The sequence below is a fragment of the Columba livia genome, chromosome 1 (assembly GCF_036013475.1).
Source record: "Columba livia isolate bColLiv1 breed racing homer chromosome 1, bColLiv1.pat.W.v2, whole genome shotgun sequence".
In the NCBI taxonomy this organism is placed as follows: domain Eukaryota; kingdom Metazoa; phylum Chordata; class Aves; order Columbiformes; family Columbidae; genus Columba; species Columba livia.
In genome coordinates, this window is record NC_088602.1 from 43,904,633 (window position 1) to 43,925,359 (window position 20,727).

Sequence of the window (20,727 nt, forward strand, 5' to 3'; positions counted from 1 at the left end):
TCTAGACTGTGCTTTTTGCCAAGAAATGTTGGACCAGATGATTCTTGAGGACCCTTCCAAGCTGGGATTCTATGATTCTGCGATTCTATGAAGGAAACATAACAAAAGCCAGATAATATAATTTTTTTCCCATAATCCACTACTAGATTAATTTTATTGTTATTAATTAATTGGGGCACTTGGTGCCTGGATGCTGAAGTGATGGGTATGCTACAAATATAAACTTGTAAAACTTTGCATGGGTTCTTGATGAGATTTCACACAAATATTGCCATTTGCAAGAAGCCATAGTTGAAGAGATTGTAGTTTGTTCTAGTTCTCTGTGACGTTCACTGTGTCAAAAAGCAGAGAACATATTTCTAAGTAAGTGTGAAACTTATCTAGCAGGAAACTGATCTTTTAACTAAAATTATTTCTAAAACACTTGGGAATTAAAATTACTGGCAATTAAAGTGACAACACAGTTACTGACAAAGAGGAAAAGCTGCAAAAGAAGTCAATGTATTAAGTGCCTCATGTCATTTATAGAAAAAGCTTGGTGTGATATAGATATGAAAGGACATCTAACAGTAAGTAACTAGTCAATAGAGCTGACCTCCCAGGAATTGGTGGCTGAACATGTCCCTCAAAAGCAACTGAGTAGGAATGGACTTCTGCATCAGGAAGACCCACCCATTTGTCTAACATGCCTTTGAGAAGGATACTTCTCACCTAGCTTTGGCAATTGGAAATGTAGGCTCAATCCCTAATCCTTGTATGGAAAGAAATAGCTCCAGACAACAATTCATCTTCTGCTCAGACACCTACAACCTGTGGACTGACATCCACCTGGGAAGTTTTCTCCATGGACTGTGGAGGGAGTCAACATTACTAATTTAGGCTGGGCAAGTTAGCTGGCATGGTCTCAGACTCTGCCCAATCTAATTTATCCCCTTTCCTTTATGCATTCTATCTGCTAGAAATGTTACCTACATACAGCTTGCAGCCATGCTTAACTTTCCTACTATCTACCATTTCTGTCCTTTACCAGTAATCACTGTAATGCATGGAAATAACAATCTCTGTACATAAACTGCCAGAACCTGCACTTTTCTGTATCTTCCTCCAGTTTTTACAAAACTATGCTGTGTCAATGTCTTTATTTCCATGAAGCACATTGTTTTAGCTATTTAATGAAAATTTTTCTTACATTAAATGTTTAAATAGCCAGTGTTTTTTAAAGCTTCAAAGACAAACAATCATAATAAAAAATGTTCTTGTTTAATCTACAAAATAAGTACATTTGATTTTAATTATCTGGATAATGACCAAGCAAGTACATCAGGCACATCCCTTCCAAGAGATAATGAAAGGCACAGAGGAGCAAACAATATCCCTGAGAATAGACCAACACATTCTGACTCTAAAGATGACTCCAGTAATGAAAGTCTGTCTTTTGCAAATGACTCATCTTCTGAGAACTGCACTGAAGATGTTGAAAATCAGGATGATGCATGTGAAAATAAAATTATCAATATAAAGATGAGAAGCAGAAGTCTATCACCGAAGAGCTGTTTGATAATAATGAAATTGAGGAAACAGCTAATGGTACAGAAACAAGTGAAAGCAGAGGAAATGTCAGTGATTATAATGAATCAGTAACTATTTCTTTAAATGCGAGAGGAAGACATAGCAGACAGTGAGGAAATACACTAGACAATAATGTTCCTGACTCAGTAATGAACCAAAAGTACTAAAAAGGTTAAACTAGAAAGAAGGAAAAAAAAATCTTTGCTGATGAACTAAGACTGTTAACACATTGCATTCAGATCTGAGTAGCAATGCAAGTAGCATCATTATACCCAGATCCTGAGAGGGACTGAATAGGATGAGTCAATAGGAGGTGTAGGTGCTTAGGCCCTCTTGGGATTTGGCTCTTTATCTTCACTGAAATTAAGACTCATATTGACTATACAAGGAAATAATCTTTTTTTTATCTTAATCTTCACATTAGCTGATGATACTAGCAGCAGTACTGATGAAAATGTACCTGATTTAACACCACCACAGGAAACTAATGATCATAATGAATCCACTTGCTGCTGAAGTATAAGGATACAAGCACATACATCTGCTTAAAAACAAAAGCAAACAAACACACAAAACCTAAAAGCAGATGATATTTTAACCCAAACAAGTGTTTCCATTATCAGTGTCTTCCTGCTTGATACATTTACTTGTAGCCCTTTTTTCACCTTTAATTTTTTCATAAATAATCTTTAAAAAATTCATCTGTTTCTATTCCCCTCATTGTCATACCTCCACAGAGATTTCAAAAGACTTTCAGTTTCTGCTAGGTTTAATTGTCATTGTGTGATGGCCGATTTATCTTTTTCTTTTCTTTTTTGTCTAAAGACAATCAGTGGTTAACTGGTATATTATACCAGTTCCTGAAGCAGTTGATGCTCTGTTGGACCTATTTTTAGAAGTTTGCAACTTGACCACAAATTATGAACTTCAATTGATTTTTAACTGGAATTATTATTTACAATATCCTGTTAAAGAATTTTAAGAACTAAAATAACACAAAAATGTTACTGAATATTTGACCAAATGTGCCCTTCATAATGTCATAGCAAGTTATGCATTTTCTGTCTAAGCTTAATCACAGTGTTGATGTGTTGGGCCATTTTTAAATTTTTTTGACAATGTGACAAAAAGCAAACCAAAAAAGGAAGTATTCTTTCACATAACAGTTTTACAACTGGATGTTGCAGAAGCCACATCCAAACAAAGCCAAGTTAGAACAGAAGAGTTTTAAAAGCAATTACATAAAACCATGGAAGAAAAGTGGTTTAAAACTGTTAGACATTAATGTTGCAGCTACAATCACCAACTTAAGATGTAACACATGCATAAGAGATTGTGCCAAGAGTTACCTAATGCCATGCATTAAACCTGTATAGATACCAAAGAGAATTTGTTCTTGTTGTAAAGCAATAATTTTATCTCTAGGTAGAAGGAGGTAGAGCAGCATTACTTTTTTTGAGAGGAAATAAGAGCTCTATACTTTAAGAAGTTTCAGATATGAAAGTTAAGGATGTGTCTCTGCATATGCAGGTAATGAACTAACAGTTAAGAGGGTCAAGAAAGGCCAGACCACTGAGGTGGAAATTGAGGATGTGTCCAACCATGACTGAAGTGGCAAAGACATACAGGGGTATTGAAACAACTTGGAAACTAGACCTATGGAAATTATCAAAGAAGTGGAGATAATCAAGGGTTACAGTTGTACGAGTAAACAGTCCCACTGGACTAAAAGGAGATATAATGTAAGTGAAGGAATGGAGACTCACACAGCAGCTGCAAATGTGGTATTCTACAGGTTTGGATATGGAGAAAGAAGACAGAGGTTTGCTGAAAGAGGTGTACAGCTAGCAGATTTCAGAAACTGTTCCTTTTCTCCGGTAGGATGAGAATAATCGAAAATAATGGAATGGCTAGCGGATGCCACTTGGAGATTTCAAGAAGATGTTGAGAACCTAATGGCAAAGCCAAGACCAGATATCCTATAAATAGGAAATGTGAACAGGTCATAAAATACGACAGTGGAGGGATAAGAAACATTGCTAGAGGAAAAAGAGAAAACTAAAATGAAAGGAGATCCTGGCAGGTACCATTGATTTTTTTGTTTGTTTTTGTAGCCTGCTGTAGAAACACACAGGTGTTGCACCAAAAGTTCAGGGAGGAAATAGCAAACCTATGATGAAAGAAACTGAGTGCTTTTGTTCATTTTCCCTTCTCAAATAGTAAGAACATTTATAAGGTAACAATTAATTTTTTTATTCCGTTGTCTGAAGTTCTGAGGGAGTTAAAAAATACATGACAAATTACTTTTTCCCTTTGCCTTAAAAGTATCAAGGAGCAAAAGGAGTCAGGAAGAAGCTCCCAGTTAAAATTCTCAAAACCTGTACGCATCACATGAGAATGCAAAAATAACGTCCATTGTTTCTGGAGAAATAAAGAATTAGGAAAAAAAAAAAAAAAGAGAGACTTGTACACTCACGTATAGCAAAACAATGATGTAAATTGATGCTGCCTGGTTACGGTGTTGTGAGGCATACTGTATTTCAGAGTATTATCCATATTTTAATTCAGGTCAAATAATATATTTAAGGTATCTTCTATGATTCTTGAGTAAACTTAGATGAATAAAGAATGATCTGAGTAGTTTTTGGTATTACAGATGTGTAAAAAAATCAAAGAAAAAGAGCTTTCATTCACTTCTTTGAGCTTTCAGAATGCCTCTAAGTCTTTCCATTAGAAGAGAGGAGTCCCTTAGAAGGATCAGTTAACAATATTCCATTGGGAGCAATTTGATATTTATAACGCACCTGTTCTTTAAAACAAACAAACAAACAAACAAACAAACAAACAAAAACCAACCAACCAAACAAACAAACAAACCACAACACCAAAACTTTACTGATGAACAAATTTAATGTAAAAATGCTTAAAATTAAAAGAGTATTTTAGATTTCTTAGCTTTGCAAAGTGAAGCACACAAGAAGTGTGTTTTATTTGAAATGATGTAAATTATCTTACATTATCTTGGCTATGTAACCAAGCACTCCAAGGGTTTGTTTGACTATGAAAGTGGTTAGAAAGAACAAAAGAATTGCCAATGCTACTCTACAATTTTACAAAACACAAGCAAGCAAAGAAATAGTCTTCTTTCACATACAGAAGACTCATGCAACAACTGCAAAGTGATCCATACTTAGCATGTGCACAGGACTAGAAGGGACCAGGTAGGTCACCGAGTCCAGGTGCCTGCAGTTGTGGGCAGCAGATACTGGATTCAAGGAGGTCCGCTGGGCATCTGCTCTGAAACCACCACACTCAACAGATCACAGAACAGTTCCCTTCCCCATGTCATAAATTCTAAACCTGAAGTGCAACCAAAGCTATACTGTTGTCATGGTTTAATCCAAGCTAGCAATATAACCATGACAGCCAATTGCTCACTTCTCAGACTACCAAATAGGGGGGGAGAATCAAAAGGGAAGGGAGAAACTTGTGAATTGAGATAAACAGAGTTTAATAAAATAACAGTAATATACTACTACTAATAATAATAATAATACGTAGAAAATGGAAATAGAATATAAAATAAAAGACACTCAATGCAATTCCTCACGAACTCCATCCGCACTGAGCAGTCAGTCCCAGGCAGCAGCAGCTGGTCCCAACAGCAGATCCCAGAGAGACAAAAGAGAAAAAGACAGAAAGGTCCAGAGGCTTCTGCAAAATGGCAGGATGGCAAAAAGCCAAACTAACAAAAGTCCCAAACAGGATTCCCCTGAACAGGTCTCTGTCCTGACTCCTAGCTTCCCAGACTAGCAGGAAGATCCCGACTCTCCTTAAATACATTACACCAATGGGATGGAATACTCTTATTGATCAGTCTGGATGTCAGTCACGCTCTTCTCCATCCATGCCCCCCTTCCCCAGCTGCCTCAAACCTGTGGGCAGAGCTCAGATTCCTTGGCTCTTAGACCAGAGCAACTAAAAACATTAACTGTGTCCTGGGGTCTTATCTCTTGTTCTCAAACTAAATCCAAACAATGGCCATGCTAGCTAAAAAAAAAAAAAAAAAAAAAAAAAAAAAAAAAAAAAGAAAGGTTTCTAACTGCATGAAGAAAATTAACTCATTTTTAGTCAAACCAGCACAAATGTGTCTGAGAAAGATGATGAGATCCACCACAGTTCTAGGCGTCTCCAAACAGCAGGGGCATAGCCAATATGACTGCCTACGTGCTCCTAGAAAGTTGGTCATGAAACTTGCTACAGAGAGGTAAAAAATAACCCATCTCTCCCTGAAACATTGTTCCTAAAAGAAAAAGAAAAAATGATCGCTGTTCTTAAATCCAGTGGCAGGTTTATTTCTAAATATTTAAACAGGACACACAGTCCCAGTACAGATGATATTTTAGCGACTGTAAGAATAAGCGCACTCTGCTTTATGGCTATGGTAGAATTTTGGAGGGCATTAAAAACTTACATTTTAAAGTTTAAAAGTTAAAAAGTCTCCCCATAGTGAGATACTGTTATTGCTTAACACCGGTTTTGCAGGTGCCCAAGAAGATGACCATCTTCAAGAAAAAGAAGGAAGGCTCTGCTGGGGTTCCTCAGCAGATACCTAACACTATTACTACTGTTTCATTTCTTCTTTACTTTCCTTCCTTTCCTTCACAACAGTGGGACAGTTTTTCTGTTCTGACATATAAGAAGCAACTTTCTGAACGTTCTTTCCTGAGTATGGCTGATTCAACATTACAGCTTTGCCTCTCCAGGACTTGTACTATTACAGGGATTTATCTCAGCTAACTTCAGCTATCTGAAAATCAAATTTCTTACCTGAGATGGCTATCCAGATCTTCTTATTAAATATAAGGAGGAAAAGCATCTTCAGAGTGTAAGTCACCCTAAAATGAATGCACAGGACAGTTAGGGAAGGGGACCGATTGAAGGCAGTCTTCATGAGGATCAAATTTTTGGCCATCTGCTGACTAGTGCTGAAGTTCAGGTTCTTGCATGTCATTTCCAAATTTGAAGGGTGGGAGAGGAGGCAGGAGTACTCCAGAGTCTCTCTCTGTCCTATATGTGACTTGGTTTACATATAAATACACGTGTAGATATAAACATGAAGGGTAGATAACTTCACTGAGCAAATGCAAGACTGTGAATGCTTTCGGCCATAACTTTTCAGCAAATAAGTTATGGGGGGAAGGTAAGAAGAATTGCTGTGACTGAATTTAATTGGTATTAACATCTGATTCTAGAACATTCATGAAACACTGTGTGGCCCTCTGAATGCCAATGAGACACCACTTACCATAGGTAGTCACTACTCTTCTGGTATATAACACAACTAAAGCTGTGCTGCCTCTCCTTTCGTAGCCTGAGACCAGTGGCTACTTTCAGTGTTATTAGAAAACTGAATTTTGACAAATATAGGTAACCTTAGCATTCCCAGCTCCAGCACTGTGTGTTGGATGGTCACAAAGAGTGCGGGTGGCTGCTGTTCTGGGATGGGTGCAGGTAAAGAGCCCTTATAAACATCCAGAACACAAGTCTTATGAGGAGCGATTGAGGGAACTGGGGCCGTTAAGCCTGGAGAAAATGAAGCTGAGGGGAGACCTTATCACTGTCTACAACTACCTGAAAGGAGGTTGTAGCATGGAAGGTGTTTGTCTTTTCTCCTAAGCAGCAAGTGACAGGATGAGAGGAAATGGCCTCAAGTGGCACCAGGGAGGTTTAGATTAGATATCATGAGAAGTTTCTTCATGGAAAGGGTGTCAGGCCTCAGTCAACCACTATGATTCTATAATTCTATGATTCTGTGATTTTTTGATTCTGTGATTTTGCTCTTCCCTCCATTTTTTTTCCTTTCCTTTTCTTCCCCCACAGTTCCCATTTGAAGCTTGGCATCGAATGTCCAAGAAGCTGAACCTGAAAGCCTTAGTGCAGCTCCCTAATTTAAGTGTTGCTGTAAAGCCCGCTGAATTAGAATAGGAAGGGAAACAGGAATTTCCTCTTCAAAGCCTTGCTTTAGTGATACTGCCATGACAGCACTTCAAAGAGAAGCTGTTCCTTCCCCTCCCAGACCAGCTTCCACCCTCAGCAAGTCTACAGAGCAGCTGGGCTCATTAAAACCCTAACAGCACAGGAAACAGCACAAAGAACTAAATGAAGTTAAGCGCTTCATTTATTTATTTTGATGTATGAATTAAACAACATTGCCATATATCTGTGGCAAATCCTGGCCACATCAGAAAAAGAAGCCAGCAAATGTTTCCGAGGGAAAACTGAAAGTCCCTTTAGTTCTCTAGATAACAGCAGTTCTTCTTTGTCAAGCCTCATCCCAAAATCTGCTTTACAACAGGCTGATTTAGTTCAAGGCAAAACTACAAAGAGGAAAATCCCTATGGAGAAGAGCCCAGATCCTCTTTAAAACAATTGGTTTTCGAAGTTGGACAATAGGCTAACAAAAGGATGCTACCTCTTTAAATAGGAGTTTTAACTCATCTCTCTCTAATTATTCATGTAAATTAAATTCTACAAGTGAAGAAAAATTCATAAAAGTCCTACTTATTCATCTCAGAGGGAGATCTGGCATATGAATAGTGCCCATAACCTCAGAAGGTGAAATGTAGAAAATATCACAGGCAACTCCCACTTCAAGTTAACTGAACCAAAAAAGGGAGAATCCTGATGTGAAGGAGACTTGAAGGAGATCCTCCCTAATCGCTTCTTAATAGACTCGCAGTGCTGACACAGGAAACAAATCAGGAATTCTGAGGACGTGTAATTGTTAATCACTCGCATTCACTATCAAATTCAGTAAGAACTTAGAAGCACAGACAATGAACTTCACCACACTGAAAAATAAGGCTTATTGCTAAGGGTATTCACAGGCTTCTATAATGTACTAAAGCAAAAGCTCCAACCATGACAATTCCATTGTACATCCATAGTTATTTATTTGCTTCCAGTAAAGACAGGGGGAAAAATCATTATCAGTTGTAATCAATATATTTCACAAGCAATTTTTTTTTCTGTAGGATTTAGCAATACTAGATTTATAGTTCCAAACCATTCAAAATACATATCAGACTTTCAAAAGATGAAACAGACTGAGCTTCTCTGGAAAAAGAAAAAAAGACCATGAGAAAAAAAATGAATTAATAGCTCTTACCACACCACCACACTCTGTGTTAATGGACATTGTGTCAGAACGACATTGCAACATGGAAAACTGATTTTTTATTTTTTTTTTTAATTTACTCTCCTAGAAAGGAACAATGTGGTTTGCAAACAGGATAGTAGAAAGCAGCTAGAAGGTCTGTGGAATAAACCACATAATTTGACACAAAAATGGTTAAAAGAATGAGGAAAACTATATTAAAGCTAATTAGATGGGTGTTTTTTCAGTGTCAAGCCAACTGACCCACATATACCTCCTTTTCTTTAAACCTTTCTGTCCAGAAGCATGAAAGAATGCCGCACTGGGGTATTCTCCTCCCAGAAAAGTTACACTAACAGATGTGATGCCACCCCTGGTGAGGTTTCCAGATCATGTATCACAGTATCACAGTATGTTTGGGATTGGAAGGGACCTCAAAAGATCATCTAGTCCAATCCCCCTGCTGGAGCAGGAACGCCTAAGTGACGTCGCACAGGAACATGTCCAGGCGGGTTTTGAATGTCTCCAGAGAAGGAGACTCCACAACCTCCATGGACAGCCTGTTCCAGTGCTCTGTCACCCTTACTGAGAAGAAGTTTTTTCTCAAATTTAAGTGGAACCTCTTGTGTTCCAGATTGATCCCATTACCCCTTGTCCTATCATTGTTTGCCACCGAGAAGAGCCTGGCTCCATCCTCATGTCACTCACCCTATATATATTTATAAACATTAATGAGGTCCCCCCTTAGTCTCCTCATCTCCAAACTAAAGAGACCCAGCTCCCTCAGCCTTTCTTCATAAGGGAGGTGCTCCACTCCCTTAATCATCTTTGTTGCCCTACGCTGGACCCTCTCCAGCAGTTCCCTGTCCTTCTTGGACTGAGGGGCCCAGAACTGGACACAATATTCCAGATGTGGTCTCACCAGGGCGGAGTAGAGGGGAAGGAGGACCTCTCTCGATCTATTAGCCACCCCCCTTCTAATACACCCCAGGATGCCATTGGCCTTCTTGGCCACACAGGCACAGTGCTGGCTCATGGTCATCCTGTTGTCCACCAGGACCCCCAGGTCCCTTTCCCCTACACTGCTCTCTAATATGTAATTTCCCAACCTATACTGGAACCTGGGGTTGTTCCTGCCCAGATGCAGGACTCTACACTTTCCCTTGTTAAATTTCATTAGGTTATTCCCCGCCCAACTCTCCAGCCTGTCCAGGTCCCGCTGGATGGCAGCACAGCCTTCTGGTGTGTCAGCCACACCTCCCAGCTTAGTGTCATCAGCAAACTTGCTGATAGTACACTCTATTCCCTCGTCTAAATCGTTAATGAATATATTGAATAATATTGGCCCCAGTACTGACCCCTGAGGCACTCCACTAGATACTGGCCTCCAACTAGACACCGCACCATTGACTACCACTCTCTGGCTTCTCTCCTTAAGCCATGTATGGTTTGTTGTTTTGTTGCACTAAGCCTTTCCAGCATAAACAGGGCTTATGCTGACAAAAGAGTGCTTCACTTAGTAAAACTTCTTAAGCCAGCTCTTCAAACAGGACCTCTATCTGTGAGACCAGTTTTGGTTTTTGTTTTTTTTTTTTCCTTAGGTCTTGTCACTGTCTCTACACATCACCTTCTGTCAAAATGGAAATACTGTGAGAGGTAAAATCACATTCCGACCAGCACAAAATACAAGCCAAAGTTTCTAGTATAGCCTCCATCCTAGTGTGAATGCAATTGGAATATATACCTGTGTGGATGTGTATACCAGCACGACATTGTTCATTACAGAGTGAAAAGAGATTGCCCTGATACAGAAGTTTATATATGGATACTCTACATACATGCATATAAACACATACATTTACCACATGTGTATACATAACTGCATCCATAGTTAAATTGCATCAGTATATTAGCACAAAATAAAGATGCCCCCTCTACCAGGTAACAGAGAAACATAGATTTTGAGGGGAAACGGAGCCTTGTACAATACCAGAATGACAATGTTAGGCTGAGATGAAGATTCTCAGAAACAGTTTTACCTTGTTGGACTGTTTACTGGTTTTCCTTCAGTGAGTTTCCTGACAGGAGTCCCTATCCTCAAAAGGTTTGCTGCTCACCATTGCCCACCTCAGCCTCTCCTTGCATCTAATTGCCAGCTTTCTCGTGCTGCAGACGGAAAGGCTGATTGCCAGGTGTGAGGGATGGGAAGGATTTTTCCCATACCAACAAACTGCTCTGTGTAGTTTGGGGTATTTTTCTGCCTTCTACTCAGCATCCAGCAGGTCTGGTTTTGTTGGTATTTAAATGAGTGTTCCTGCAGTCTTGGGCAGCTCTGCTGTGTAAGGGGGTTGGAAGGGCCCCAAGGGCTCTGCAACCTGCTAGGACACCAGCAGGTGAATCCTGAGCGTATATATATACATGTATATATATATATAGCAGGACAGGGAATACATTTCTGCATCTTAAATGGTTTCTGTCTTGCTGTACCTCCTGTCTCAGCAGAGTCCCTTTTGACGGATCAGAGGAAGTATGGCTGTTACTATATACCACATTAGAAGTTATTGTTCCCAGGTGAGATCCAATTTTGCCAGCAACATTAGCTGGCTTTACCCCAGGGAGATGAACAGCTGTTAAATACAGCTACAGCATCCTCATTTAGCCAAGCAGCACGTCTCTTACCAGGTACATACTCAGGGCTGGCTCTGCTCACACGGTTGCGCCTTAATAACTCTTTTATTTTGGAATTTCCAAGGATATTGAATGTTTTCCTGTGACACTGCTATGCTGAATTAATTTCTATTAATAGAAGGTTTATTTAATTTCTCTGTTCCATGATCTGTGAGGTATAACTCCATACAAAGAGAGGGACATCGTACAGGAGAATAACCCACCCTGTGGAGTCTGGGTGCTTGCTATTCTTTGGAATCTAGCAGAAACTTGGACAAAATCCTTGAAAGATTACTATGATATGCTGAAAACACCCTCCCTGTGAATGATGTGTTTAACAGGCTCTCCCAAAGTCCTTCAGAATCAGGCTAAACATACACAGTAGCACCAAAATTAACATGATGTACTTTCCCATCACAGAGATAAGCAATATTTCTGAGAGGTCAATAATATAGAAAATAATTTTCCAATAGTAAAATATTAAGTCATTTCTGGTGCAACATACAAACATGCAACAACCACAAAACTTCATGAATTTTTCTCCAACTGTAGCATACATCTTAAGTTTTTACTGCATAGATTTAATCTAGTATAGTTAGAAGAGAGATCAAAACTGGCCTTAAACCTCAAAGCTAGTTGCAAAGTTAACTATGAAGACACTGGTGTCTCTCTGTAATTAGCCCATCAAACAGGGAATGTACTTGTCAGCGACTGTATGCATATACAATTATTCAGCAATGTTTAAAGGAGTTAAGGAATAAACATGATCAAAGAGCATCCAAGAATTAGGGATATATCATTTTAATCTCTGAAAATTGCACTACACATCAAACACATGACAAATAGAATAACTAACAGAGAAATTTGATTTATAAAGTTTGAATACCACCTAGGGGTTATGGTGACATCATGCAGCAAAAAAGAATGCCAATTTAAGGTTAATTTTCCCTTCAAAATTCACCAATTTTTATTTTCTGTACGGCTGAATATGATCCATTGAAATGGATCTCAAACCCCTGACTTTCACAGACTCACAGCTCCTGTCTGTGTTTTTCATTAACTGTTCAAATCCCACAGACCGAGTTCCTAAACAGCTGACAGAAGCCATGACCTATCCTTGTAATTACAATGACTTCATTGTCTCCACACTCCTTTATGCATATTTTTGGTTGATCTTAAAACTGTAGCTACTCTTCCTTATTGCTGAAACTTAGCCACAGTTAACAAAGCTCCTTCCAGACTTTTTAGGTGCATGTAAAAACACAGCAAAAGCGTGAGTGGTTTGTGCTGTGTGTTTGATCATAGAGGGGAAGCTGTTCTCAGACCTCACAGTCAGCATCTGCTCCAAGTGTTCGTACCTCTGTGCAGGTGAGATAAGCCGGGGCAGTCTCCATGGGCCCCTTCCATTACAGCTGCACTGGTTCCTGGCTCACACCATGCAATATCAGCCTCTAACATCTACACAGATATGAAAGACTCCCACAGCAATTCTCCTTGCTATCAGGTGTTTGGATCTTGTGCTGTTCGCTTGTGTTAGATCAACCCCAGTGTATTTACACCAGACGTATACTGAGGCATTTGGGTATTTTTATTTTTGTCACAGAAATCTAGAAAGAACAAAGAAAGAAATCCTCAATGCAGCCCAGTTCAGAAGCAAAACCTCTGGCACACTCCTTGTGTTTGTTGTTATTTAAGTTAAAGCAAAACAACAAGCAGGCAAAAAGTAAGTCTGGACTCTGCCATGTTTTTCTGTTTCATGCTAAGATTAAGATGTGACTGTCACCTGTCTCTACTCGTGCTTTATCCGGGATGAACCAGCTCAAAACCTGGTTTGTACTGCACCTCTCCAGGTGGCAGTATGAATATGCTGCTGCCTTTGGGAAAGAAGGTCCATGCAGCAAGAAAGGACAATATAGATGGGACAACAGGATAGGACAGCACAGCTTCTCTGCACAGTAACATTAACAGAGTTTAGCACATAATGATATTTATGGGCCCAAAGTCCCGTCCTTACGTATTCTGTGTGAAGCTACTATGCGGCAACACTGCACATAAACTTTCAAATAAATAAAAGTATGTCATTAAAAAAAAAAAGGCTTAAAAATCATAATGTCAAGGATGTCTGTGCTTCCTAACCAATACAGCCCTGCAGCAGGGCCCCAACTCACCCAGAGCCTTTCAGGCAAATCTTTGTAAGCCATTTTTTTCCACCTTAGAAAGTGATAGATAGATAGATAGATAGATAGATAGATAGATAGATAGATAGATAGATAGACAGACAGATAGATAGATAGAGGTTTTTCAAATTCCAAACCCAGGCTGTATTGACTTTTTTCAAATAAAAACACCAGAAATGACAGAGAATAGAAATGAAACAGTTAATAAACCGTTATCCTCCTTGCCCACTTGCAGGATGTGTTATTTTATTCAGGCTTGTACTTTGTCCAACAGCCTATTGCAGCAAGCTCTGTGTGTGTCTTCCCAGGTCCTTAGGAGAAATCTGGAGGGTGTTCCCCCCATTCGGCACTGTGGCTGTGTTTTGACTCCCCTCCCTCCTTGGGCACTTGCCATCTCCAGTGCCCCAGGCTCCCTCCCTGCCATCCCTCTCACTCCTGCCTGCCTGCTGAAGCACCCAGGAAAGTTTTCCCAGAATTTGCTAACAGAGGTGAGCCAAGCTCCCCACAACTACCATGCATCCACCAAAACAGAGGAAAGAGAAGCCTTCTTTTTTGGCTGCCTTTCCTGGCTACATCTTTAAAAGGAAGATGACACACATTGATGAAAAACCAGCAGGCGAATGCACAAACCAGATGCCATCTATCACAGGTCTCCTTGTCCTCATGTAGCTGACAACTCTGCTTTATTCCCTCTCCGGCCCTGTAGCTCACGGTGTGCCTCAAAGCCCGCTGAAAACAGGTATTGATCCAAGACACTGCAAGGATAGAGCCTTTTGAGCAGCTCTGTGCCATCATTTTTCCCGAGGATCTGAATATATACAAAGGCTGGGTCAGCTCAGAGGGAGCCTGGACTTAGCCCTGGGCCGGCGCAGGGGTGTCTGTGTCTGACCAAACTAAATATACCCAGGACACTCTCTCTCTGCAAACTCACAGGCATGAAACATTTGCTCTCTGCAAAGGTGTATTTATTATTGCTCAGGCACTCTCAACTAGATTAAGGTTTTTTTATTACCTTCATCAACTTAGTATCTGTCACTTTCAATTCTACTGACTCATACTTAAGAATAATGCTAATTATTTTAATGTGTTTGCTGTAAATCTAGCCTATGCTAACAGCTATAATGCAAATCATTTGTGACTTGAAACTTGAATTGTAGTGTAAGAAATGCTTTGTATTGTTTGTATTGCTGTAGTGTTCAAAAACCAATGAGGATTAGCATGTGACTGTAGGAGAATTACATCAGATACATAAGAAGACTGCCTTCCTGTCTCAAATACTACCCAAATAAGAAAAAAGATTAAAAACTGGGTTGAAATGATGACAGGTTCTCAATTGTTGTTTCAGACATCTCTTCTATCAGACACGCAACATTAAACAAGGAAAAGGAAAAACTATCAACAAGAAACAGTTGATGTAGATAATTCTCATAGTGGTTTGGTTTTTGTTTTGGTTTTGTTTTTTTCTGAGTAAGTATATATAACGTAGAACTAACAAGTCTTAGCATTGGCTCACTTTTGGGGTGCAAGGGCACAGGCAGCAAATATTTCATAAACATTTCAGAAAACACAAAGCTCTTGAAAAAAAATACTCAGTTCTCTTCAGATTTTCCAGAAGCATTTAAATCTAGGCTTTCATTTTTCAGCTTTTAAGTTTTAAATATAAAATATTACTCCCTGGGTTGAAAAGGGATAAAAGGACTAAAATCTGCCTTCTAAAGAAAAAGATATTGCAGCTATTTTGTAGGGAGATTAATAGTCTGTGCCTTTACACCAGATTCTCAGAATAAGGCAAACTGAGAACTAAACATATATCAGTTACTTACAAGCTGGAAGGTACCACAGGTAAAAGACCAGAGACACCAAGTCAGGAAATGACCAGAATAAGAATAAGATCTTTCTACGATGTTGTAAGGGCTGGGTTATAGAAAATAACAGTTGGGGAAAAAAAAAAAATCTAGAAAATGTTAAATCAGCAAGAAAGAATAGTCAAGAAGAAATAGGTGGCTATGGTTAGGATTTTGCCACCTGCTGAGGAAATAAATACAAGAAAAAGGTAGCACAGGAGTGTTGCTTTGCCTGCTTATGGCCTCATCCAGCTCAGGACTTCACGCTTATGGTTTGGTCCAGAACTCTGGTCCTTGCTGTCGTCACTTTGTTGGCACATTTTGCTTCAAAGACTCGTTTTCAGTGATGCACAGGGAATCACAACCAGGCCCTTCCCTTCCAAGACTGTTCCTAGTCTGTCAGTCTGTACCTGTCAGACTACAGAGACCTGTTGTCCTGCTATAGGCCAGATAAATATCACAGTATCACACAGTATCACAGTATGTTTGGGATTGGAAGGGACCTCAAAAGATCATCTAGTCCAATCCCCCTGCTGGAGCAGGAACGCCTAGGTGAGGTCGCACAGGAACATGTCCAGGCGGGTTTTGAATGTCTCCAGAGAAGGAGACTCCACAACCTCCATGGGCAGCCTGTTCCAGTGCTCTGTCACCCTCACTGAGAAGAAGTTTTTTCTCAAATTTAAGTGGAACCTCTTGTATTCCAGCTTGATCCCATTACCCCTTGTCCTATCATTGTTTGCCACTGACATTACATTGTCTTCTCCAGATTTCCTACCCTTCCTCACTTTTAGCATGAATGTTGAGGGTGGGAGGTCATAGCTGGCCAAAAGCTAACAGAACATGCCAATTTCATCTTTCAAAGTGTATGAAGGCCCTCAACCAGAAATTACCTGAGCAAACCTGTCAGTTAGTGGCTAATATGAGCTAATAGAGAGGCAAGATGTCTTACTCTGTTGCAATAAGTTAAGAATAAATGAAAACAAAACAAAGACCCCAATCCTCAATGTTTGTGTCAGGAAAAGAGAAAATAAGTAGCACTTTGATATGTAAAGCAATAAAACAGTGTTTATCTATATATCACAATTACCCAGGGTCATACCCTTGGGTAGGTATGCTTCTGTATGGCTGTACTGTCATTCCCAAGCATGTGTGATGTGTTGCGATGGGATCAATATTACAGGGAATCTCTTCTTTTGCTCTTTTTAGAAAAGTCTAGAAAATGTCCCTCTGTACAGAGACAGTCATCTAAGTGGAAGAAATGGTACACCATCCACACATGTGCATCTCAAGAATCCCCAACTTTTATTACCTGTAAAATATCTCATCCAGTAATTATTCAAAAATCATATTACTTTTCACAAAACAGTTATTGAAAACATTTAAAACTTCTGTCAAAATTACAACGTATGGTTTAATTTTTCAACCTGCACTTACAGCCCTAAACCTGGAAGAAAATCTCTACCTTGCTTATGGCTGTGTTGGGTAAAGAAATATCAAGCAAATGCCCATGATGGAGCTGCCCAGCAACTCATTTGGCCCAGAACTGCAGACACTGGGAACTCGGGACAAGGTCTTTGCCTGAAGAGTGGAGGGGAAGAATATGAAGAATGTTCCGTAGAGACAGCACGGAAAACCTTCTAGGTATTTGATGACATATTTATTATATTGGTGTGGTACAGGATGTCTTTTCATTCCAGTCTGACAGTGATGCCAATATTCACTTTCATGAATATAGAAGAAGGGGCAGGTGGACAGGGGTTACTGCTAGTAACTCATGTTTGAACTGAGTGTCATGCACACTCATCTAAGTATCTCCCAAACACACACCATGCAGGAGGCAAAAACCAGAGAAGGTGCTTAAATATGTTCTAGATAGTTTGCTTTGTACCTCCCTGTGTGATAGGTCTTTTTGCATAGTCAGATGAATGCAAAATGGAAAATTCAGGTTTTAACCGCAAAAATATGTGGCATTTCTACTCATTTCCATTCAGTTTGCAAACTAGTTTAAAGATGTTATCATGATTTTACACTCAAGGATAATATTTTTTAAATTATTTTTTTTAAATCCTTGAGCCTACCTTACAGGACTTCTCTCTTTCCTCCTTCCTTCTTCCCCTACTCTCTTTTTTACTTCCACTAACTCATGAGTACTATGGTGTACATGGTTTGTCACATCCACCGTACAGCAGAGCCTCCTTTTGTTTCTTTACTCCACAGTCAACCAGCCTGTGAAACTAATTCTGCTCCTAGACCAACACAAAATTACTGGAGTAATTAATCTTGTTTCAAATTCTGGCCATCTGTACAGAATCTCAAAAGACAGGTGCTTAAAATTATCTTTGAGAATACCTGTGGAAAAATACTGATCATCCAGCTATTTGCATACCTACCACATTAAACACAGAGAGGGGAAGCTTTGAAAATTCTGGCATAGATTTCAATGCTTTCTGCAATAATCTCAGATAAAATGCATTTTGTGTGTGTGCTTCAAAACTTCACTTCAAACACTTGTGCCAGCGAAATGCTGCCATTTTAATTCTGAGCAAACACTGGATCACCTGCTGAGTCCAATGTTAGATTTAAAGTTTTTTGTCATTTAAAAGCAGTCTTCTGACTTATATATAAAATCAGTGGCTTACACAGTGAATCATTATAAATCTCTTGCAAGCTTTTAAATAAATCAGTCAAGCTTAGAAAGCAGTGATTTGGAGAATCATCTCTCTCAGGCTTTGGGGCCTTTTTGTGCAAGAGTAATAAAAGTAAATTATTTTGTAGCTTTTAGGAATTGTGGTTAGTTTGCTTTTTACCTCCCAAGGAGTACCGAGGTTTGACTAAGTAGGTTTACGACAATATTTGAAAAAAAAATCCATTACTTAATATTATTTTCAAACTCTAAAAGAGAGAATAACACAAAAAAGTGCATTTAATCTGCTTAGCCATAAAGCTCAGTCTAAAATGCTGTCTTACTCAGAAGATAAATTATTTTCTGGCTAATAATGAAGGCTGAAAATTGTAAAATGCCTTTCAGTGCAAGGATAGCTAGAGAATTCCTGCACTGCTGGCAAAAGTAGATCCATCTAGAATTAAAGATGCTTAACATTTATGCATACAAGTTACTCCTGTAGAGATTCCAGTTGGCCACAAGAGGAAAATTTTTCACAAGGAGAACAATGAGCCATTGGAATAATCTCCCTAAGGAAAAATGGAATCATGGAATATGAGGTTGGAAGGGACCACAAGGATCATCTGGTCCAACCTTTCTTGGCAACAGCACAGTCTAGACAAGACGGCCCAGCACCCTGTCCAGCTGAATCTTAAACATGTCCAGTGTAGGGGAATCCACCACTAAATAAACTCTTTAAGAGCAGAATTATTTTCTTTCAGGTTATTATTATGTATTTTAACCAAACCAAGCTTTGCCGACTGGAAGCCCAGCGGTGCGTCTTGGCACGTTCACTGCATTGCCATCCCCCCTCAAGGAGCTGGCTGAACCCAGGTCCTGCTGTCCTCCATGTCCAAGAGTCCCTGCTCTGGTCTGCGATCTGCATCTGTCCCTCAGCTGCTGCAGTCTCCTCAAGCTGGCTGCCCAGTTAGCTCTCTGCAATACAAAAGAAGGGAGAGACTTTAGGGATCTGTGAGTCATTTTTTTCCTTTCACCCACACAAAGCGCCTTTGGCTACAGACCTGGAGGACTACGCATGGTGTCACTTTCCTGACTCACCACTGTGTTTCAAAAGGGAAAGGGGCTCCGAGAAGAAGAAATGACAGACAGTTGCTCAATATTCACTATGATTTTTCCTGATGTGGTGTGTGTGACTGTGTGAGGAAGCCAGGGACCAGCCCCTTATTACAGCCCAGGAAAAGACACACGCAATCACCACAGCATTCCATCTGTTTGAGTCATCTGCCTTTGATAGCATCTACTGCTGGTTAAATCAAGACGTGAACTCATGAACGGACAGTTAGAAAATTTCCTTTTGAAAGCAAGTTTTTCTGTCATCTCTGATGACTTGTACTTTAAACAATAAAATGGATAGGGACAGACACTATAAAATTGTTTTATCAAACACAACAGAGCACACAGCCTTTTCATGCAACTACTCTTTTAAGTAATATTCTTGCAATGAATACCAAGCCCTTGGCCCTCGTCGTCTCTGATGATAATGAGTTTCACATATTAATTATGCATTGTGTAAAAGAACATTTCCTTTGATCCATTTTAAATGTTGCTCTTTGACTGCGTGGAGAGCTCCTTTGTCCTTGTGCAGTGAAATGGGGGGTAGCAGCCAGCTCCTCACCTGCACTTCTCCTGGCTTCTGTGGCACTGGGACGTGCTCAGCCCCCTCTGAAAAACAGGCTAATTGTGTGACTTCTTGTGGATTTAGGAGCCCAAACTTACATATTCTATGTTAAAACAATCCTGCAATTAAGCAAAACCAATGATTTTCTTTTTCAATGACTAGGCCCCTCCTGTTTAAATATCAGAGTCAGAGGTTATCCTTGCTGTTGTTATTGTATTGCTTAACTTATGAATTAAATTTATCATGTAAGTGGTATAAAACTTAGTTCTTACACAATGGGCCTAAGATAAACCCTGTGTAGTCAATACGAAGAATATACATCAGGTCATCTTCAGATCAGACCTAAGGTTCATTTTGTTTCTAACATACACTTTGCTCAAGCAAATTTTGCCTGTAATTCCCTGAGCTTTGTGCCTTTCTGCCTGTGGTACTGCATTAACATACTTTTATTGAATTATTTTTCTCATTCATGTTAAACTGAAAAAAAATTAAGAGCTCGCAGCAAACTAAATTCAGGTAGATAAAACATCATAGGAGCAGTGTTTGAATAGAAACATGAATCAGGTAATAAATAGCTCTCTTTGATCATTGTTTTTAAAATCTCTTGAACCACACTTTGATTAGTTCTATTTAATATTTAACATCTGGTTAGTCAATTTCAATCTGCAACGAGCACTGCTGGAAAAATTCTATGCTGACTAAATACATTTATAATACTACAAAGCTGACATGTAATTGATTTTAGTTCCCATAAAAGGATTATGTTAACTTTTCTTAATCCATATATTAGGGTTTCGTGAAGTCCAGTGAATTCACACAAGGGATACTAAGTGTTTATTCTTTATCAATATTTTATGTAAAAATGATAAGATTACATTTTAACATCAGTACTGCTTGCTAGTGTTTCCACTGGAAAACCATTAAAGTGCAGAAAAGATTACAATGCTGCTGTGGCACTGGTACAATGAAAGATTGTTTTATATTGGCCAAATAAAACCATAGTGCACTGA

The 20,727-nt window shown here is 39.3% G+C and overlaps 1 long non-coding RNA gene across 2 annotated transcripts in view; it reads right to left on the reverse strand.

The window, feature by feature from the left end:
* LOC110358307 (uncharacterized) overlaps positions 1–10,953 on the reverse strand; it is a 58,070-nt gene extending 47,117 nt beyond the window's left edge. For both annotated transcript variants that reach the window (XR_010469846.1, XR_010469847.1), the window contains exons 1-2: positions 10,768–10,953; positions 6,400–6,467 (exon numbers count right to left, since the gene is read on the reverse strand). This is a non-coding gene — a long non-coding RNA (uncharacterized LOC110358307). The remainder of the gene's footprint in view (positions 1–6,399; positions 6,468–10,767) is intronic.
* Between the last annotated feature and the right edge of the window lie 9,774 nt (positions 10,954–20,727).